Raw genomic sequence first — 19,579 nt, 5'->3', positions numbered from 1 at the left:
AACAATGCAACAAGAATGTATTAGACATGGTATGTCAAATCATGCAAAAAAAAAGAATGGGATTACAAAACTAAAAAGTCATGAAATAAGAACAAAAGAATGTATACAATAAACAATGGAATAGACTACAAACATGCATCCTTTATAAAAGCACCATCCGTTCCATTATACTACAACTTTATTCCCTTTCTACAAATGCCCTCCTGAACTCTACTGTTTTATACAGCTGGCTCTCAGGCATCCCATTTCACTCAGTAGGAGCCATAACAGAGAATTCACTTGTACAGGCAAGTGAAGGATATAGTTCCTCTCATCTGCAAGCTCTATTTTTAAAAATGTAGATTTTACCATCCCACATTGTACATGTGAATGGAGGGACATGTAAATGAATAATATATGGCTCCCATCATGTTTAGTTTGGCTTTCAGAAAGCAAAGTACCTAGAAGTGTATATTTATCAGGATACTCCTCATGTCAGATTTTTTTTAAAAAATGATACGCCTCATCCGCTTAGAATTCCTGCTAAATACGTCTGTAATGCTGAGTGCCACAATGTACTACATAATAAACAGAGTGATTTGATACTTCTATCACCTAGCAACTTTTAAAGTTATTCACACGTAGCATAAGATACTTCCTGATTAAGTAATATACTACACTTTTGTGGAGGCAGTACAGAACAAAGCTTTTTACTTGTACAAACAAAATTATTTGATCATGAAACTTAACTTGGACCATGAACTCTCATTCCAAAGTGTATGTATTTTGGTTGTTGTGGGTTTTCCGGGCTGTATTGCCGTGGTCTTGGCATTGTAGTTCCTGACGTTTTGGCAGCAGGCGAAACGTCAGGAACTACAGTGCCAAGACCACGGCAATACAGCCCGGAAAACCCACAACAACCATCGTTCTCCGGCCGTGAAAGCCTTCGACAATACATTGTATGTATTTTGTTGGAAACATTTTTTGTATACATTATGCCATCTGAATCAGTTCTTTCAAATGTTAAGGTACTTCAATTATTTGTTATTTATCTAGTGGGTTTAACCTACAACATACTTTACAATTGTCATTGGGCTTACTGTCAATACTGCCCAGTGATGAACATCACTATCATTTCCATATTTCAAATGAGGAACAGAGCACTATTTCATGTAATACCTGGTATGATAATATTAGTTCAGTGTCCCAATCAAATGCCTAATCATATGGAGACTGTTTATGCACTTTGAACTACTTTAAGGAGAGAGGACATCAATTGAGGAGAACCCCCTGCAACTCATCATGGAGACCCGGTACAGATATTCTTTGAAGTGCCTGGCGAACAGTAAAGGTACTTTCTGTTTCTAAAAATGTATGAATTAAGCCAAGAGATTTGCTTATGGGACATCTTGAACCCAAGTCTCCCAGATCCAAGTCAAGCTAGACTACACTACCCCAGAGCTTACTATTTGCTAATAGTGATACACACTTAGTTCAACACTGTAGTTTCTAAGAGTGAACTGTGAAGTTGCCAGTTCTAATCATATTATATACTAATAGCCAAGAAGTCCTGATCTGAATCTGGAGACTAGAGGCATGAATGGACACGACAGATCATCCTACACACCTGAAAAATGCCCCAGGTTTGCAGAAAAATCTGAAACCTAAAATAAAAAAAAAACTGGTAAAAGAACCGCCTGTAGCTTTAACCAGATGTCCTCAGTGGCTGTTGCTAGGCAACCATAGCCAATTTTCCAGGCTTGGTTTCTATCAGAGAAAGGCAGGCGGAGGGGATACGGCCCTTTCCAGGGGTATTTTGACCTTTCATAGAGGATGCATTGGGGCCAAGCCCAGAAGCTACCAACGGACAACTGGATACTGCAAAACTTGCATGACTCATCCAGGCCTGGCTGCTTGCTACCAGTTTAGTGTAGCGATTAGGGTTTCAGAGTAGGATCTGGGAGACACAGGTTCAAACCACCATTTTGCTGTGGAAGCTCACTGAGTGATTAATCCAGTCACACACTCTCAGCCTAACCTATCTCTTGGGGTTGTTGTGAGGATAATATGATGGCAAGGAGAATGATGTAAGCTGCTTTGGGTCCCCATTGTGGAGAAAGTAAATTAAATGAAATAAATTAAGAAGTATAGTTGAAAATTGGGGGCAGATAAAAGATAAGTTGCTTTAGTGGGTCTGAAAGAAAGGACACGAGAAAGGTGAGCATATGGAAGATTCTAGGAGGAAGGAAAGAGGAAACAGTGTGGAAAAGGGAATACAAGGGAAAGCGAATTACCCCCACAAGTCCTGGCAGGTCCCCACCCCCCAAGCAACTGGGCCTGTCTCAGCTGACACCATGCAACTGGGCCATAGGGGAGAGGGTGTGGGGGGAAGGGGAAGTTGGGGCAGACAAAGGCAGGTGGGAAACAGAAAGAGAGGAAGAGGACGTGGTGGGGAAGGAGGAAATAAGATGCCCCCTGCAAGTCCTAGTTGGTCCCCCATTTGTTACATCTAATTCTCAACATGACAAAATCTGTGCTTCTTAAATCAAGAGACTGGAGCCATGAACGGACAAGAAGGATCTTTCTACAAATCTGAAAAACACCCCAGGTTTGCAGAAAAATCTGAAATCTATAAAAAATAGAAGCAACACCTGTAGCTATAAGAAAAGAATGTCCTCAGTGGCCATTGCTAGGCAACCACAACAGTACTGTTAGGCTCCCAGACTTGTTTTCTGCCAGTAAAAGGCAAGCAGAGGGGACAGGGCCATGTTCAGGGCTGCTTTGACCTTTGAGGGAGCACTCATTGGGGCCACCAGCAACCACCAGGCTACTTGCTACCAAAAGACATGCATGACTCACTCAGGACTGGCTGCTTGATACTGTTCAATCGTAAACCAAAAAGAGGTGGATACTGTTTAACAGAAACCACTCCATGAAAACCAGTGAGATGTTGTGGTTACAGTTACAGATTAGGCTCTGGGAGACAAAGGTTAGAAGAATCACCACTCTGCTGTGGTTGCTTAGGCCAGTTAGTTACACATTTTCAGCCTAACTCACCTCACAGGGTTGTGAAGATAAAACGAAGGAGTGGGAAATGACAAACATTGGTTCCACACTATAGAGACAGGTGGGGTATAAATACATATCGCTGAAGATGGAGAGTAAGTAGGTTGGTTGGTGAATGGGAGAGAAGCAAGCAGGGAAAGGTGAGGTGTTGGGGATTGCCAGGAGCAGAGAGAGAGGAAATAGTGTGGGGAGGATAGAGAGGGAAATGAACAATGCTCCTCACATTCTTGTAGGTTCCCCACCACACAACTGGGACCAGTGGGCCTGGCCTGGCATCAGCACTGCACAACTAAGCCATAGTTTTCCTAAGGCTGCTACGGGAAGGGAAAGAAAGAAGTAGGAAGAGGGGACGGAATCGAGAAAATAGTGGGGGAGGGAAAAATGTCAAGTCCCTGCAAGTCCTTATTAGTTCCCTGCTTGTACACGTAATAAATCATGAAAATCTGCTGCTGGGATCTCCACCCCCCTAACCAAGCATTAGTTTTTGAGTATATTATAACATGATCAGGAATATTATGACTTGTTGCCTTTGCTTTGTTGGGAAACTACATGACTCACATGTGTATTAAAAGGTTTTCCAGCTCTTTAATAAAGATGAGGACGATGGGAATCTTCAAAAAGCAATCCTTTTATGATGACGGTTTTGAGATAAATATGGCAGCTGATACAACCAAATAAAAACTTCAAAAATAGTTTTAATAAAAAGGTTCATCCCCCCGCCAACAACTGCCTTCTATATTACATGATGTACTAAGGAAGATAAATGCAATGACATGCAGAGAGAGAGAGAAATAGAGAAGCCCAGCATAGAACCTAGCTTATTTGATACTTTAAAAAATACTTTGTTTCTAAGACAGAGATGATACTTAGCTTGAATTTCTCATTAAATTAAAACTGAAATAAAATATATTATATGTGCCATATATAAAAAGGAATGGTATGGGTTTTTTTAAAAAAATTGTTTGATTTTCCCAACAATGTTCTGTATGAAATATTTTCTGTTTGAAGATTGCCTAGCATTTCTATCATATTTAAATGTCATTTCCACCTAATGTGGTATAAGAAGTGGAGGGAACCATAAATACTTCTGGGGGGAGGAATATCATTTCCCCTCCCCCACTATTTCCTCTTTCTGTTCCTTGGCAGCCCCCCATAGCATCTCCTCTCTTCCTGCTTCCTTCTCTCCTTCCCACCACCATCCAACCTACCTTTATCTACCCCCAGTCTTCAGTTTTCCCTCATTTCCTTCCCCAGGCAGTCTCTACCTGGGAAAACTATGGCTGAGTTCTGTGATGCAGGCTGAGCCTGGCCCACCTGCACAGTGGGGAACCTGCAAGGACTTAAGAGGGTACATCATTTTCCCTTGTATCCCTTCCCCACACTATTTTCTCATTCTGTTCTTCTGCCAGCCCCCATAGTCTCACCTTCTCTTGCTTTCTTTTCTGCTTCCCACTCACCAAGTAGCCTACCTTTTATCTACCCCCCCCCACATCATCTCTTATATTTATTATTTGTTTACTTCATTTCATGTTTTGCCTTTCTCTACAATGGGAAACCAAATAGCATACATTATTTTCCACTCCTCCATTTTATCCTCACAACAACACTGTGAGGTAGGCTAGGCTGAATGTGTGTGACTGGCCAAAAGTCACCCAGTGAGTTTCCACAGCAGAGAACCTGGGTCTCACAGATCCTAGTCTGAAACTCTTACCTGTATCCCACCGTGTCTTTTGTGGGATGGCTGCTGTTGAACAGTAGCAAGCAGCTGTGCCTGTGCAAGTCATGGAAGTTGCAAGGTAGAAGGAGTTGCTGCCAGGTCTGGCTTCAATGAGTCCTCCCTCAATGGCCAAAACAGCCCTGCAAAGGGTTCCTGACAGAAACCAAGGCTTGAATGCTGGCAGTACTGTTACGGCTTCCTAGCAATTGACATTGAGGGCATCCATTTCTTAAAGCTGCAGGTCTCCTTTTATTTTTCTGGTAGGTTTAACTCTTTTTTAGATTTTCAGATTTTTAAGCAAACATGAGCTTTTCTCAGGTTTATGGAAAGATCTGTCTTGTTGCCCATGGCTCCATCTCTGGATTTAACTATCTACAGATGGGACCATGTTGAAAATTAGATGTGTTGCAGTGGTGTACACAGCTCAAGTACGGGTAGGCTACTATACCTGTCCCAGAGGGTACAGAGAAGCCCAGCCTAGATTGTAGTGTAGCTTCCATTAAGGTTTTTAAAGAATCTATTCACTGGCTACAAAGTGAATTACATTATAGTTTCATGTTATCCAGAGAGCCAGTTTGGTGTAGTGGTTAAGAGCACGGGACTCTAATCTGGAGAGCCGGGTTTGATCTCCCACTCCTCCACTTGAAGCCAGCTAGGTGACCTTGGGCTAGTCATAGTTCTCTGGAGTTTTCTCAGCCCCACCCACCTCACAGGGTGTTTTGCTGTGGGGATAATAATGACATACTTTGTAAACCGCTCTGAGTGGGCATTAAGTTGTCCTGACCGGCGGTATATAAATCGAATGCTATTATTATTATACAATAACACTGATATATAGATTCTGCCAAGAGGCGCTGATTTAGGCTAACAGCTCCTAGTGAGTTTCCTTTTCCAATCTGTGATACTGCAATCGGACTGAATACCTACCATTTATGATTCTTCTTAATGTCACCCAGAAAATGGAAAAGAAACAGTGCTTTAGGGCTTCTCTATTAGGATCTTGGTTGCACACAACCATACATGGTTTGCCACATAAGGGGTGGGGGGAGAGGGCAATTCTCTGGCAATTTTTAGCCCGGTCTGTGAGAGAATGATATTCCTCATGAACCCTTCAGAAACAAACTGGCTTGAAATCCTTCAATATGCCTATAAATTGATTATTTTAGAAGAGTGCTATGGAAAAGGAGACTGTAGCAGACAGCCAGACTCTCAGCACCATTATGAAAGGAACTAAGCCAGTGGGGGGAAAGAAGGAATGTGAAGTAATTTAATTGGAAGCTGTGGGGGCGGGGGGAAAAATCCCCTACTGAGCCTGAAGGAGTTCTTGTGTTGTTTCATAGTATGTTTGTATTCTGTGGAGAAGGAAAGAAAATTACTTTTTTGATGTGCGCACATATTGCCTGCTTATTCTTTTTATTCTCCTTATCTACAGATATAGATACAGGGAAATCATAAGGTGGGTTCACAATGCAACGATACACTGAAGTCACCTCACTTTTGGTTGCTTGGTGAATGCCTGTATAAGATCAATTTATGTAGGAGCTTATTACCATGATATTATTATTGTCATTTCAGAAATAGAAACTGAAACCTTTATTTCATGAGCCCTGAAATTGTCTGTATATGTTGGGGGTTGGGCCAGTTTGTACTTGTCCCATAAATATTGTACAGTGGCCACGATAACATGGCTTTCCTTACCTAAAAAATCTGAAGCTATCTGTACACACTTTTTCTGTACTGCATCTGTTTTCTGTTTGTAGCACTGTCTTTGATATTGGTTAGTCTTTTTCCATTGAACAGAACAAGCATGAAATCTGGGGAACAGGGAATTTGGGGACAAATTGATCTTTTGGGAAATTTTCAGTGAGAGTTAGGGCTGAATTCAGATTGACAGGTTCAAGTTAACATAGGGGTACACAAGCAGTCTTTTCATATTTGGTTATATAGCTGGATTTATGCCAATCCAGCACAATGTGGCTATATCAGATCACATAAGAGAATCTTAGATCAGATCTGGAAACCCAGATCTGATGCAGTGGATTAAACTGAGTTTATTTGATTTCATTTGGTAAACAACTTTTGCGGGCTTTCAGGCAAGACCATATTCCTCAGCCCATTGCCCTCGTGGATACCGGTGCTTCATGTTGGCTTCTCTTCCAGCCCCTTTGCCTGCTGCTGCCTCCTGACTCTCCACCCCCAGCCTCACACTGGTCTCTTGTTGCACTCTAAAGCTTGCCTCAGAGTTGATGGTGCTTTGAGCAGCCCACTGGCTGCTCTTTTGCAGCCTGCGCTGCTGCCCTCTCACTGATCCTCCATCTCTGAGCTGAGATCCAAAGAGTCTTCCAAGCTGCCACTGGCCACTTCTTTGTAGTTCGTGCTGCTGCCCTTTCACTGCTCCCCCACCCTCGACCTGAGCTCCAAAGAGCCTTTCAAGCAACCCTGAGTCCAATCTTCCTAAAACATGGGGGAACAGGAAAGAGTAGGTTTCCCTGCACATTTGGTGGAGTCTGTTTGAAAAATGCCCCCCTCCAGCTCTCCTGATAGTTTTCCTCATAGGGAATAAAGGCTAGATAAATTCTGGATTCTACAGTCTTCTTGAGCCAGATTAGAGAATCTGGCCTGGATCAACCAAACTTTTTTTGGTGCACACCCCTATGTTAACACTGCTAGGATGGTCTGTTCCTGGTTAAAACTAGGATAGAAAAACATTTGACTTAAAATGACATTTGCATTGCTGTTAGAAAAATGATTTAAAAATTGGGAAGCTAACTGGGCACTCTAATTAGCCTACAGATTTTATTCCTGAAGTTCAGTATTTTTTCCAAATCCCAATCTGTACAAAAATCCAAGTTCCTGTAATTCATGGATACCAATAACAAGCAGCTTTCACAGGTAACATTAAAAATGCTTATTAGCTACAATCTAAGTACCATACAATAACGAATGAGGCACAATGGTTAAGTGGTTTGGCTGTGTATCAGCACTCTACTGGTTTGAATCCCACTACTGCTATGAACTCAGTAGGTGGCCTTGGGTAAGCCACTCCTCTCAGCCCCAGCTCCCCAGCTGTATTGTGGGGATAACAATAACACTAACTTGTTCACCGCTCTGGGTGAAGCACTAATCTGTCTAGAAGAGCAGTATACATGCACAGTTATTGTTGTTGTTAATTATTACGTTATTTTAATGTGTATACTGGCATTCTCGCTCTCTCACAATTAATGTTTTCCAATAAACAGTCTGTAAGGTCATATCAGGCTCTTCCACTGGCCTGCTGTGTTTTTTGTCTCTCTCCACATCAATATTTTCTCAAGTTCTTGAAACCACAGTAAAGGAAGGTAATTCCTCTCCATGCCATTTTCCCTGCTTTTAAATTTCCAACTGTACTGTAATACAATACTGTAAAATGTGCACATTACTTGCAATACTGTAAAATGTGCACAATGTTCTACACAACATTGAGCTTACCAGTAGTTAGTGCTTTATACCCTTCAGTCTCCCAAACCTTGAAAAATGAATGCTATTTTAGGCCTATTTCCTAGTAAACATATCAGCATCAATAATACCAATCTTCGTTGCAGGCCTCATGAGCTTGAATGTTCTTTCATTAAAAAAAAAATCCCCTCCACGCAGAAAGCTAAAGTATCAGTGCAAAGGATTCCAATATACTTTCTGCCTGAAAAGCTAGCTTTCTCTGTGGATAAATGTTTGTATTTATTCAATTATGAGAATTCCCACCCATACCTGAACTTCAGATTCTGAAATGGTACATCTCAGACTCCAGGGCATCAAAATTTTAACAAGAATATGTCAACCAATATGGAAACCAAAACAATGGCCTGCAGACTGGAAATGCTCAATCTACATTCCAATTCCAAAAAAAATGATGTCAAAGAGTCCAGCAACTATCTAACCATTGCTTTAATTTTCTACGCAAGCAAAGTGATGCTCAACATTCTACAACAAAGATTCTTACCATATATGGAATGAGATATGCAAATTACACCACATTACTGGCGGAAAATAGTGAAGACTTGAAATGACTACTGATGAAGAATTTTTACTGATTACAGAATTTTAAGGCTTCCGTTGAAAATACTGAAATTATTATAGATTTTCTATTGTTTGGCTCAGTCATCAACCAAAAAGGAGAGTGACACCAAGATATCAGAAGAAGATTGAGCCTTGGAAGGGCAGCTATGAAGAAACTAGAAAAGATCCTTAAGGATAAGGATCTGTCATTGGGGAGCAAGATAATCCACACTATGGCATTCTCCTTTACTATGTAATGAGAAAGTTGGCCAGTGAAGAAAATTTGACACGAAGCAAATTGATTCATTTAAAATGTGGTCCTGGATGAGAGTTTTATGGATAAAGACAAATAAATGGGTTCTAGATCAAATCAGGCCTGAATTCTTCACAGAAGCTAAAATGATGAGACTGAGGCTATTGTACTTTGGTCACATCATGAGAAGTCAAGACTCACTAGAAAGGTCAATAATACCAGGAAAGGTGGAAAAGAAGACGACCCAAAATGAGATGACTGGACTTAAAAAAAGAAGCCTCGTCCTCCAGTTTGCAAGATCTGAGTAAGGCTGTTAATGATAGGATGTTTTAGAGGTTATTCATTCATATGATTGCTGTAAGTCAGAACTGAATTGATAGCACGTAGCACAGACACACATCTCACTAAGAACTGGGCCTCTGATTCACATACCCTATATTTATGGTGGACATGCTGAAAGGGAAAAAAGGGACCAAGGCTACTGAGATTTGCCTTAAGATGTGTGAAGGAAGAAAAACAGAGAAGCAAAAAGCTTATGAAAATAGATGCACAATGTTAACCAAACTCCAAATTGGCCATGGTTTGAGAATAAGCTGTCATTTATAGTGCCAAGGTGCTTTATAAAAATTTAATAAAACAAATCTTCCCAGAAACTATTATGAAGTTATCATTGTACTTGATTATTCATGAATCTTTTGTTTTAAATAAATATATAAAACATATCACACTCAAACAGAGCACCAACAGTTCTACAGCTTGTGCTACACTGGAAACTAAAATCCCTCAAATTTGTCTAATCTAGATAAGCATGAACCCCTCACCTGTTCATCACCTAGTTTGTTCTCAGTCTTTTCCTATTAAACTGCTTTGTGGGCCACAATGGAAAAAAAGTACAGGAATCTGCCCATTCAAATACTGTATTTGCAAAAGAAATTATCACCAATCCAGGATAATTATTTGATTTCTATACTCCATTTGGTCAACTGACATGTATTATCTAACAATTTTCCTATGCTATTTATACTATTTAAAATTGCTTAGTTTTCCTTCATTGAATGGCTTTAACTTTGAAAGCCCTGGTGGTGGAAATGCCATCAAGTTATGGTTGACTTATGGCAACCCTGCTGGGATTCTCAAGGCAAGAGACTAACAGAGGTGGCTTGCCGTTGTCTGCCTTTGCCTCTGCATAGCAACTCTGGTCTTCTTTGGTGCACTCTGTCCTATTACTAACCAAGGCTGACCCAGTTTAGCTTCCAAGATCTAAAAATTAGTAGTGGAAATCCACAACTGGGAATGGATACTAAGACACAATAATCCACTCCTGGTTGTGGGTTCCCACTACTAATTTTGGGCCTGTTTGACTGGGAGAGCTTCCTTTTTGTTGTGTAGCTTCCAAGATCTGACAAGATCAGGTTGCCTGGGCTAGGCAGATTAAAGCATTATATCCTATGGATATAAAGAGTTTGAACAATGTAAATCATCTTAAACCATCACAAATGTAGTTACTAAACAAATAGTCAGAAACAGAAAGAAATAAGTTCAACAATAGAGCATGTGCTCTGCATTTATAAAACCTTGGTTGGAATTTTTGACATCTCCTGGTAAAAGATGTCAGGTAGTGAAGCTGGAAAAACCACTGCCTGAGACACTGGAGACCCACACTTAGCCACTGGTATGTACAGAGCTCTATATACAATCAAGTAAAAGTGAAAAAGTAAGTATAGAAGGAAAAGTTGGGGTGCCACTAGGAAGAAAATGATATGTAATTTATAGCAAACAAAAATTGCAAAATATTTTCTCAGGGTGATACATTTGCAGGGTAATCTTCTCCACAACCAGAATGGTTTAGGAGGAGAAAAAAAACCACATGCTGATATTTCAAACGCACTAATGGCACACAGAATCAGCCTGTGATTTCTCCATGGTTGCATTAGAGAAAGACACAATCCTAGAGCAAGGCTTTGAGGGGGAAAAGATTATGGAAACCATTATGTGTTTATATCAGAGAATGAAAAAGCAGCTGATTTATGTCACTTCAACTAAATGTCATGGAAAGCAAAGCAGACCCCCCCTTTTTTTTTACAAATTCTTGAGCAGGAGCATGTCTCTCCAAATGGACAGTCTTCTAATTTTGTTCAACTGGGATGTTCTGAAACAGAAAACACAGCTCCTTGGCTTAATATTCAGATGGGAAGAGACGGTTACTTTTATTACATGAAAAAGCACAAAAGGTCACCAAATCATGATGTTATCCTTCGGTTCCCTTGCAGCTGTGTGGTTTCCACAAACCAATGGATCTTTTCATGATCACAGACTGAAAGAGACATTTACATGAAGACTCCTTACACAAGAAAAGGCTGCCAGTCCTAAACCACGTATTCTTGAAGTAAACTGTATATATATATATGGCCTCTGCACATCTTAAATGCTTTCTCAAGCCCTCAAAATATCCCAGATGTCTGGTTATTAATGCTCCTAAAAATTACAGGCTAGCAGCTAGGAATGTGAAGCATTTCTACAGCTCTGGCCTAGTCTGCCATATCTTATCTTTAATAAATAAAGCCATTCATAAATATGAAATGGTATTATAGTTTGACAAGACTGAAACATGTACAGAATAAAAAGAGGCTGGAGGCTGTCAATCAATTTATGATGATTTTATGCATAGCTGCTCGAAATGCATAGTAATTAGGCATTTTCGGAGAGAATGCAAGGTAAGAGCTGTTAGGGAATATACTAATGCTAACATCAGGTCTAGCTCAGTAAGATATTAGAGGCTGGCTAAGGAAAAATAGTTTTTTCAGGTTAAAATATTAATAGCAGCAATGTGGTTTTTTGGCAGTAACACCGGGAACAAGACCTGTGCTTAGAGACTGGGCTCAGATGCTTCAGAACACTATGTTAATAGCAAAATTACATCAATTTCTCAGTCATTTGATTAAATTAAATGCAACTCAGAAATCTGTAATGGACAGGAAGTCATTTATTGGAATAGTCAGTATATAAAATGGTTGTATCTGTTATGTATACTTGTATAATAGTGTTATTAGTATTAGAGAAATTGTATTTCAATTTATTACTTTCTGAAAGGAACAATTTGGATCACATTTTGTTCGTATTTACATTTTTATTTTCTTTATAAACTGAGTGTTTCAAGTATGATGTGTATGTGCCTATGTGTGTGTGTGTGTGTGTGTGTGTGTGTGTGTGTTAAATATAATCCACAAACACGATAAATATTGGGTGGCAAAGAAGCTGTGTTTGAATTAAAAGCAGGAAATGAACAGGAAAAAATTCTTCCTCCTAAGAGATTTGACTTAAATATCTAAGAAATCATTCCACACTTCACTGATATCCATAGCAATTCATACATAGATGTATTAAACTGAAAGTTAGATATCAAGATAGGAAAGTCATGTGACGACATCTACTAACAGAGAATAATTGCTTAGCATAGCTTAGATGTTAACAATGGTTTGTCTTCAATACATCAAACTTTCATGTCACTGGCAGACGAAACACCGTTTGCCTATCATTTACCATGATACTCCCGAAGATAACCTGTGTCACTGCTGTATTTCGTACAGCAATACAATTTAGTCTGTGGAAAACAAACACTTCCTTGTTGCTACTCTGAAAGATAAGTCAAATTGCTCAAGGCATTGCTGTGCTTATTTGAAGGGCATAGAACATTAGAAACTAGAAAAATCTGGCTATATTCCAAGCATATTCACGATTTCTTTTTCTTGGTGTGCAAATGAAGTTGTGAATCTCAACTACTTGTTCAAGGATAATTGTGTGAGCTGCACAAACTGAGAGCGGAACTACAAGTGACAGAAGTCACAGGTTGGACACGTCAGCTTCCCTCAAGTTTTGATGGGAAATGTAGGCAGCTTGGCGGAATGTTGGACAAGTGACAGTTGAAAAGTCCATTGGACAGCAGTCAGAGAGCCAAGCTGCTAGGATGCCTACATTTCCCATCAAAACTTGAGGGAAGCTAACAAGTGTCCAACCTGTGCCTTTTGTCACTTGTAGTTCCGGTCATAGTCTAAACAGCATCAAATCCTTGTCTTCCATGTCTTCTGAAGACAATCAGCGCAGAAGGGTACAACACTGTTTAGGGTTGTACTGTTAATGTGTATTTAAGGGATGCCTAATACTTGCATATGAATGTTTTTTTTTAAAAAAAAAATTAGAACCACCATCTCATCATCAATAACAAATTTAATCATTACAAAAATTCTTTTTGATCCTTGTAAAGTCCAAAGATCCATTTTAATGAATGGAACGAAAGTAATTTATGCAATGAATTTTATCTGCCAGCTTTTCCATTTCTGAAAGTTCCAAAACGTTAATAAGGCCTTTTAAAATTGTGTTACTGCTGTTTTCCTATCTTAGCAGCAATTAAAAGATTTAACACATACATTCTGGTGCCTCGGAAGAAGCAGGAATGATAGGAAAGTGGTTTTTTTCAAAGAAGCTTGCCTGTTTGTACTGGTCTTCTCAATGAAATATCCCTATCAAACCTCCAGGAACATCTGAGTTCCTAGAAATACAGATTCAAGCAAAATTATTTTGCTTTATTCAGGGATTTGCCAAAGACCTACTTTAAATATTATTACAACAGCTTAGTTTCCCTTAATTTTGTATACATTGTCCACTGTTACAAAATATCCAGACTCTCCTCCACAATACATCATAAACAAATTCTCTGCTAATGACCAAGGAGGACAGGGAAAACCCAGGAGAAATTCTCGTTATAATTTAACCCTCACCTAAAGAATGTAAAATACAGTCTCTGTTCTGCATACAAACAGCAGTAACCTGCATTTGATTGCTGCAAATGCTCCTGCATCTTTGACAAAGAAAGACAGAATTCATTAGATCGGTGGTTTCTCAAACTGGATGACATGACCCCAAAATAAATCTGGTTTCAGGTGGGTTGCAAGACTCATCTCCTGAGTAGAGGCCCTTCTTCCCAGTGGTGGGTTGGCCAAGCGGCCTCATTCCCTTCACCTCCCCTTTTTCTTTTGGCATTCCCATTATTTGACAGGGATTTGGCTCACTTCCAGTCTCTGGCAATGCAGCTATCTGGTATAGCTTACACCCCTTGTCTTCCGAACCTGTTAAGTGGCAGCTTGCAATGCCAGGTCCCAAAAGGTAGAGTAGAAGTGGGTTCCACTTAAAAAAGTTTAAGAATCAATGCATTCGGTAATTTTCATTCCGAAGTCCTTTTCATAGATACTAATGGTATGTCAGAAACACAGTGCTCTGTTTTAAGTGCCTGTTTTAAAACTTTTAGTATTGATTTTCAAAGAAGATGGCCTTCTCTGGCGGAAATCCCCAGTATTTCAAAATAATCCTACTTCCCAAGGTCTACTGATACTGTTTCTGGCAATAATACCAAAATCATGATACTCAACAGGCCTGTGTTAAGAGATTTACATTAAAATTCTGGACAGATGAGTACAAGATTACAGCTAAATTCCTTATGGTGATGTAACTCCGAGTGATAATGGAATAGTGAAATTATTACTGTGCCGTGACCTGGATGGCCCAGGTGTGCCTGATCTCATCAGATCTCAGAAGCTAAGCAGGGTCGGCCTTGGTTAGTAATTGGATGGGAGACCTCCAACGAAGACCAGGGTTGCAAAGGCAGGCAATGTCAAACCACTTCTGATAGTCTCTTGCCATGAAAACCCTGCCAGGAGTCATCATAAGTCAGCTATGACTTGAGGGCACTCTCCACCAACAACAACATTATAACTTTAAGCATGTGCTATGCTGTCAAAGCTACTCCTGAGTAAGGAAGAGAGAATCAGAGGAGTGGCCAACTTATTTGGGGCCAGACCCTCTTCTCACCTCTCCTTTTGGGTGCAAAGTTACAACAGAAAAACTGAATTGATGCAACTCCATAAAAGTTAATGAAGAACCCAACCTGACGGTCTGTCTACTTTCATGACCAGCCGCAGCAGAAGACAAGATACCATCTGGTTCAGGAATCAGTTGCCGCACAACACCACTCTTTGCCTGTCTGCCAACTATGCTCATAATAATAACAATAACTGCACTTATATACTGCTCTTCTAGACAGATTAGCAACCCAACTCAGTGCGGTGTTATTATTATTCTCACAATACAGCTGGGGAGCTAAGGCTAAGGGGAGTGGCTTACCTCCCCCTACTGAGCTCACAACAGTCATGAGATTCTAACCTGCAGACTGCTGATTTGCCAGTCCAACCACTTAACCGTCCTGTCACCCAGAGTGAAGTAGAGTGGAAGACTGTTCCAAGACACTCTCTGTAACTTCCTTGTTATTACGGAATGGGCATTCTTTTGAGGTTCAGAGGGCACATTCTTTCACCATGTTTAAGAAGGGCTTTAAGGTAGCTTTCTTCCAAATGGCCTTTACATAATGGAAAATTGTTTCTTCTGGTTTTGCTAGTCTGCTTTTCTTATGGATTTCCTTTGGTTGTTTGGGTATTGGTTTTAAATCAATGTTTATGTATTATCATTCATCACTCTGAAATTTTGTTCGAAAAAGGTAATGTATATAACAAATACATAAAATACCAGAGCTGCTTTCAGACAGGGGTGTAAAAACATGTCCCTGCTCAGCAGCCAGCAGTATGGGAGCAGACAGGAATGGCATCTCCATACCACTATTCATGTTTTGCTTGCTGCACCAGCCACCTGCCACTCCTCCCTCTTTTCCTGTCACTCCTGCACAAAGCAGACACAAAGGTGATTTCACCAGGACCCCCACAAGGCCCAGAACTCCCTCCTTTCCCCCCCTTTTTACTAAGTCATGCTGCAATAGAACAGCTGGGCTCAAGAGAACTGAAAAATGCTCTTTAAAGGGCTGGGGGTGGGTGGCTCACAGCAGTGAGCTGCTCCGTGCCATTTTGAATGCCGATTAAATTTATCCAGATTAGACAGAAAAAAACCCAGAGAATACCCACAGACATGAAGAGGTTATCAGGAGAGACTTAAACCTCCCCTCCCTCCACCCCTCCAGGCATTCTAAGGGACTGTCTGCAGAGCATCTAAAAATCTGTTGCAGTTGTTGCCCATTACACATTACCACCCTCAAGTTTCTCATATCTCTGTAGGCTACAGAGTATAAAATTGGCTGATCGCTACGGCTGCAGTAAAACTCTATTTCATGTGTGATCCTGCCTGTTTTTCTGGCAAAAAGCTATTCTGCTGCTCTCTTTGTCTGAAATGCCAGAAGATACAGACCCTTGTTTGATGGGAGCCTCGGAATGTGTTCCTTTTCTTAACCACTAAGCAATGGAGTTAGCTTCAGGGGACACGATGAGCACTTCTCAGCCATTCCATGCATATATTTACTCAGGAGTAAATCTCATTATGTTCAGTGAGTGTTACTCCCTAGAAAACACACAGAGGATTGTAATCTCAGCATGAGCTGCGTTGGTGAGTCAACATGTGGCTAATATGAAGACATCACTGAGAGTAACACAGTGACTGATGGGAAGGAGGATTCAGTGGGAGTGGTCATCATTGTTGCTATGTTAGCTCTCTTCTCCATTGCTCTTGTTATGCCTTTCAGGTTGTTGCTGCAAAAGCACAGGGTATATAATGTAAAACCTAGCATAATGGCAGCCATCAGGGCGGGATCGCAGGAGTGCTACCTAAAGACTGGCATGACTTTGAGACACAAGCCAGAACATTCGTTTTTAACAAAAACATGACACAACTTGCGTATGGGCAACTCCATAGTAAGTTTGTTATAATAGTGTTGTTATTATATTTAAGTATACTGTGGCTACCTTACATACTGGCTCATGATCTACCACGCCTATCTATCATTTAGAAAAATGTTAGTATCTAGATATCTTAAAGATGGATTCAGATTTCTACTCAATTATTTCCTCAGGTTCCTATTTTTATACTACCCCAAATATATAAACCTAATATTGCATCTACACATACCAATCACTGTACATCTGGTTCTAGAAGTTCTAAAATGTCCAGATTCATAATCAACATTTTTACTTAAAACATTCTTCACAGAGTCAACTTATTAAAAATTTCTTAAGTAAGGTAGGGGGAAAAAAAAAAACTAGGACTAGCATAGAGTTACGTACACCTGGTGTTGCTAATATACTATATGCATTAGAGCAATGTAATGAGCAACATACGCCTACACATTTTTATGAGATTCAGTAGATATTATCCTTGGAAAATCTATTTCAGGCTCAGGACCAATTTTATTATCATATAAAAGAAACAGCTATGGGTAGCTCATTTGTACTGAACATGTTTTTAGAGGGAAGAAGACAGGATAGTGAAAGTATAAAATAGTGTGTATGGACAATAATATTTTATGCTACAGATATATACATGTGTGCTATTCAAAAATTATATGTACACAGGACTTTTCAGTTTGGATCACAACTGTATAGTTTATGTCAGATAGTTTATGTCAGACAGGAAGAAACTGCTTTCATTATCTACACAATGCAACACTGCATGGCAGGAGTTATGAGCTAAATTATATATGTAGAAATTTATTTGGGGGTTAGTTTTAACAATGTATAAGAAATTGTAACGAACAGGAATATTTAACACTTTTATTTAAAATATTTATATCCTGCCTTTTAACTCACTGGGTTCATGAGCTGGAAACCTCTTTTTGTCCCTTTGTTTTTTCATTTCATGATGAAGGGTCATGGAATGTCACTCCATTATCATATGGCAGAACTAAGTCCAAGGCAGTTTTATTTATTTATTTATTTTATTTTATTTACGTCATAGAGATCAGTTATTTCTGGTTCAGGTCAAAATCAAGAATATAAGAAGCCATCAGCCAGAACTTCATCAGTAATAGTATTTGTTTTGGAGAATACAACTGATATTAATAAATAGCAGTTCAACAATGTGCTCCAAGAAATAATTTTGGAAGGGTGGTGGTGGTTACCATGATTGCTTTTGGGTAGGATTCAAATCTGTGTATATTTGGGGGGTTCTAGAGTTTCAGGAACATTATTTTCAAAAGGAATGTATATATGCGGGTCTGTGGCAGCTGTTTATAAAAATAATGGCGCCCAATTTGCATGAATCATAGCCATCCCTCTAATCTAAAGACCCCCTAAGTTTGAAAGCAGCATTAACAGGAGGATTCCATATTCAGTGTTTCTTGGCACAGACACACTTCTCCACACGGACTCCTTGGGGACGGGGATCATGGCGGTCAAGTAATGGCCTAGCAGGAGAGCGCTGGCTGGCCATTCTCTGAATTTATTACATTTTCCTAGTCTTACAATGACTAACAATTAAAAGAAATTTAAATCTTTGTGAGTGGCTGATTCCGCACTCATTGGATAATGCACTTTCAATGCACTTTATCAATCGTTTGAGGTGGATTATTTGTTCCGCACACAAAAAACCCCATTCCAAATGATCTATAAAGAGGATTGGAAGTGCATTATCCAACGTGTGCAGAATCACTCAGTGTGAGCTTTCCTTGCTGTGGCCTGCCCCCCCCCTTTACAAAGTGGAGAAGGCTTCCTTTGAAGAAAACCTCCCAGTCCCATCCTGCAGCTCTGCTGTTATTCCATTTGGGGGTCTTTGGGGGGAAGACTGGAGTGTCTGTCTTTGACACAAGTGACACCAAAACTGCAGCTGAGGTAGTGCTTCCTTTACACTAAATAACCCCCATATTTCAAGCAAACTGGACCAGGAGACTGAATTCTGAGGACCCCTGAACAAGGTGCCCCCAGCCATTTTACTTGCAAAGGAAAAAAGGCTCCACACCCAAAAGGACCACAGTCTACCATTAGTCTATATGGGAGATTTTGGGAGGGCATCAAAATGGCTGGGAAGCTATGTTGTCTTTCTGTTAAAGACTCCCCAAGTTTCAAGTGAATTGGACCAAGGAGTCCAAGTCTATGAGCCCCGAGAAAAAAGGGCTCCACACTCAAAAAGGAGGGAAGGAAGGAGAAGCCAGCGCCTCAGCTCTGCTGGACCTTGCACTTGGCTTGTGTCAGCTGGGAGCTACGTTTCCTGTGCCAGAGTCTGGGAAATAAGAGCAACCTTTTGCTAGGGAAACAGACTGAAAAGGCCATTTTAGTCCCAACAGCGAACCAGATCTGTAATGAGGCCGAGAGGAAGTGTCTAGGCTGACTCCATTGGTATCTTTCCTATGAATCCACAACAGGCTACAGTCTCCCAGGAGAAGGGATGGTGAAAGGCGCATGCATGTAGCTTAGACAGTGCATTGTTGTAACCAATTAGAGCAAGTAGTGCAAAGACTAATGGCCTCATTTAAGTTCTTGCTTATCCTCCATTGGGCTTTCATCTTGCTCAGCTCCCTCTATTCCATCCAGGACCACTTCCACTCTGTTTCTTTGCACAATTACCATTTATGTTCCATTAAACCATCTTTGTTGTGGGTGCTTGGCTAACAGTGACAATTAGGAAAGCACAGTATTGGGGTTATTCCCACTGTATCAACATTGGTGGGAGTTCATCAGCATTTGCAAGTTTATGGATAAAGATGCCTTTCC

At 40.3% G+C, this 19,579-nt stretch overlaps 1 protein-coding gene across 1 annotated transcript in view; it reads right to left on the bottom strand.

Annotated features, from left to right (window-relative positions):
• Positions 1–19,579, bottom strand: part of AMIGO2 (adhesion molecule with Ig like domain 2) — a 29,049-nt gene that overhangs the window by 2,312 nt on the left and 7,158 nt on the right. The gene's annotated exons all lie outside the window — the stretch shown is intronic.

This window comes from Eublepharis macularius, chromosome 9 (genome assembly GCF_028583425.1).
Source record: "Eublepharis macularius isolate TG4126 chromosome 9, MPM_Emac_v1.0, whole genome shotgun sequence".
In the NCBI taxonomy this organism is placed as follows: Eukaryota; Metazoa; Chordata; class Lepidosauria; order Squamata; family Eublepharidae; genus Eublepharis; species Eublepharis macularius.
This window is presented reverse-complemented; position numbering and strand designations above follow the sequence as displayed.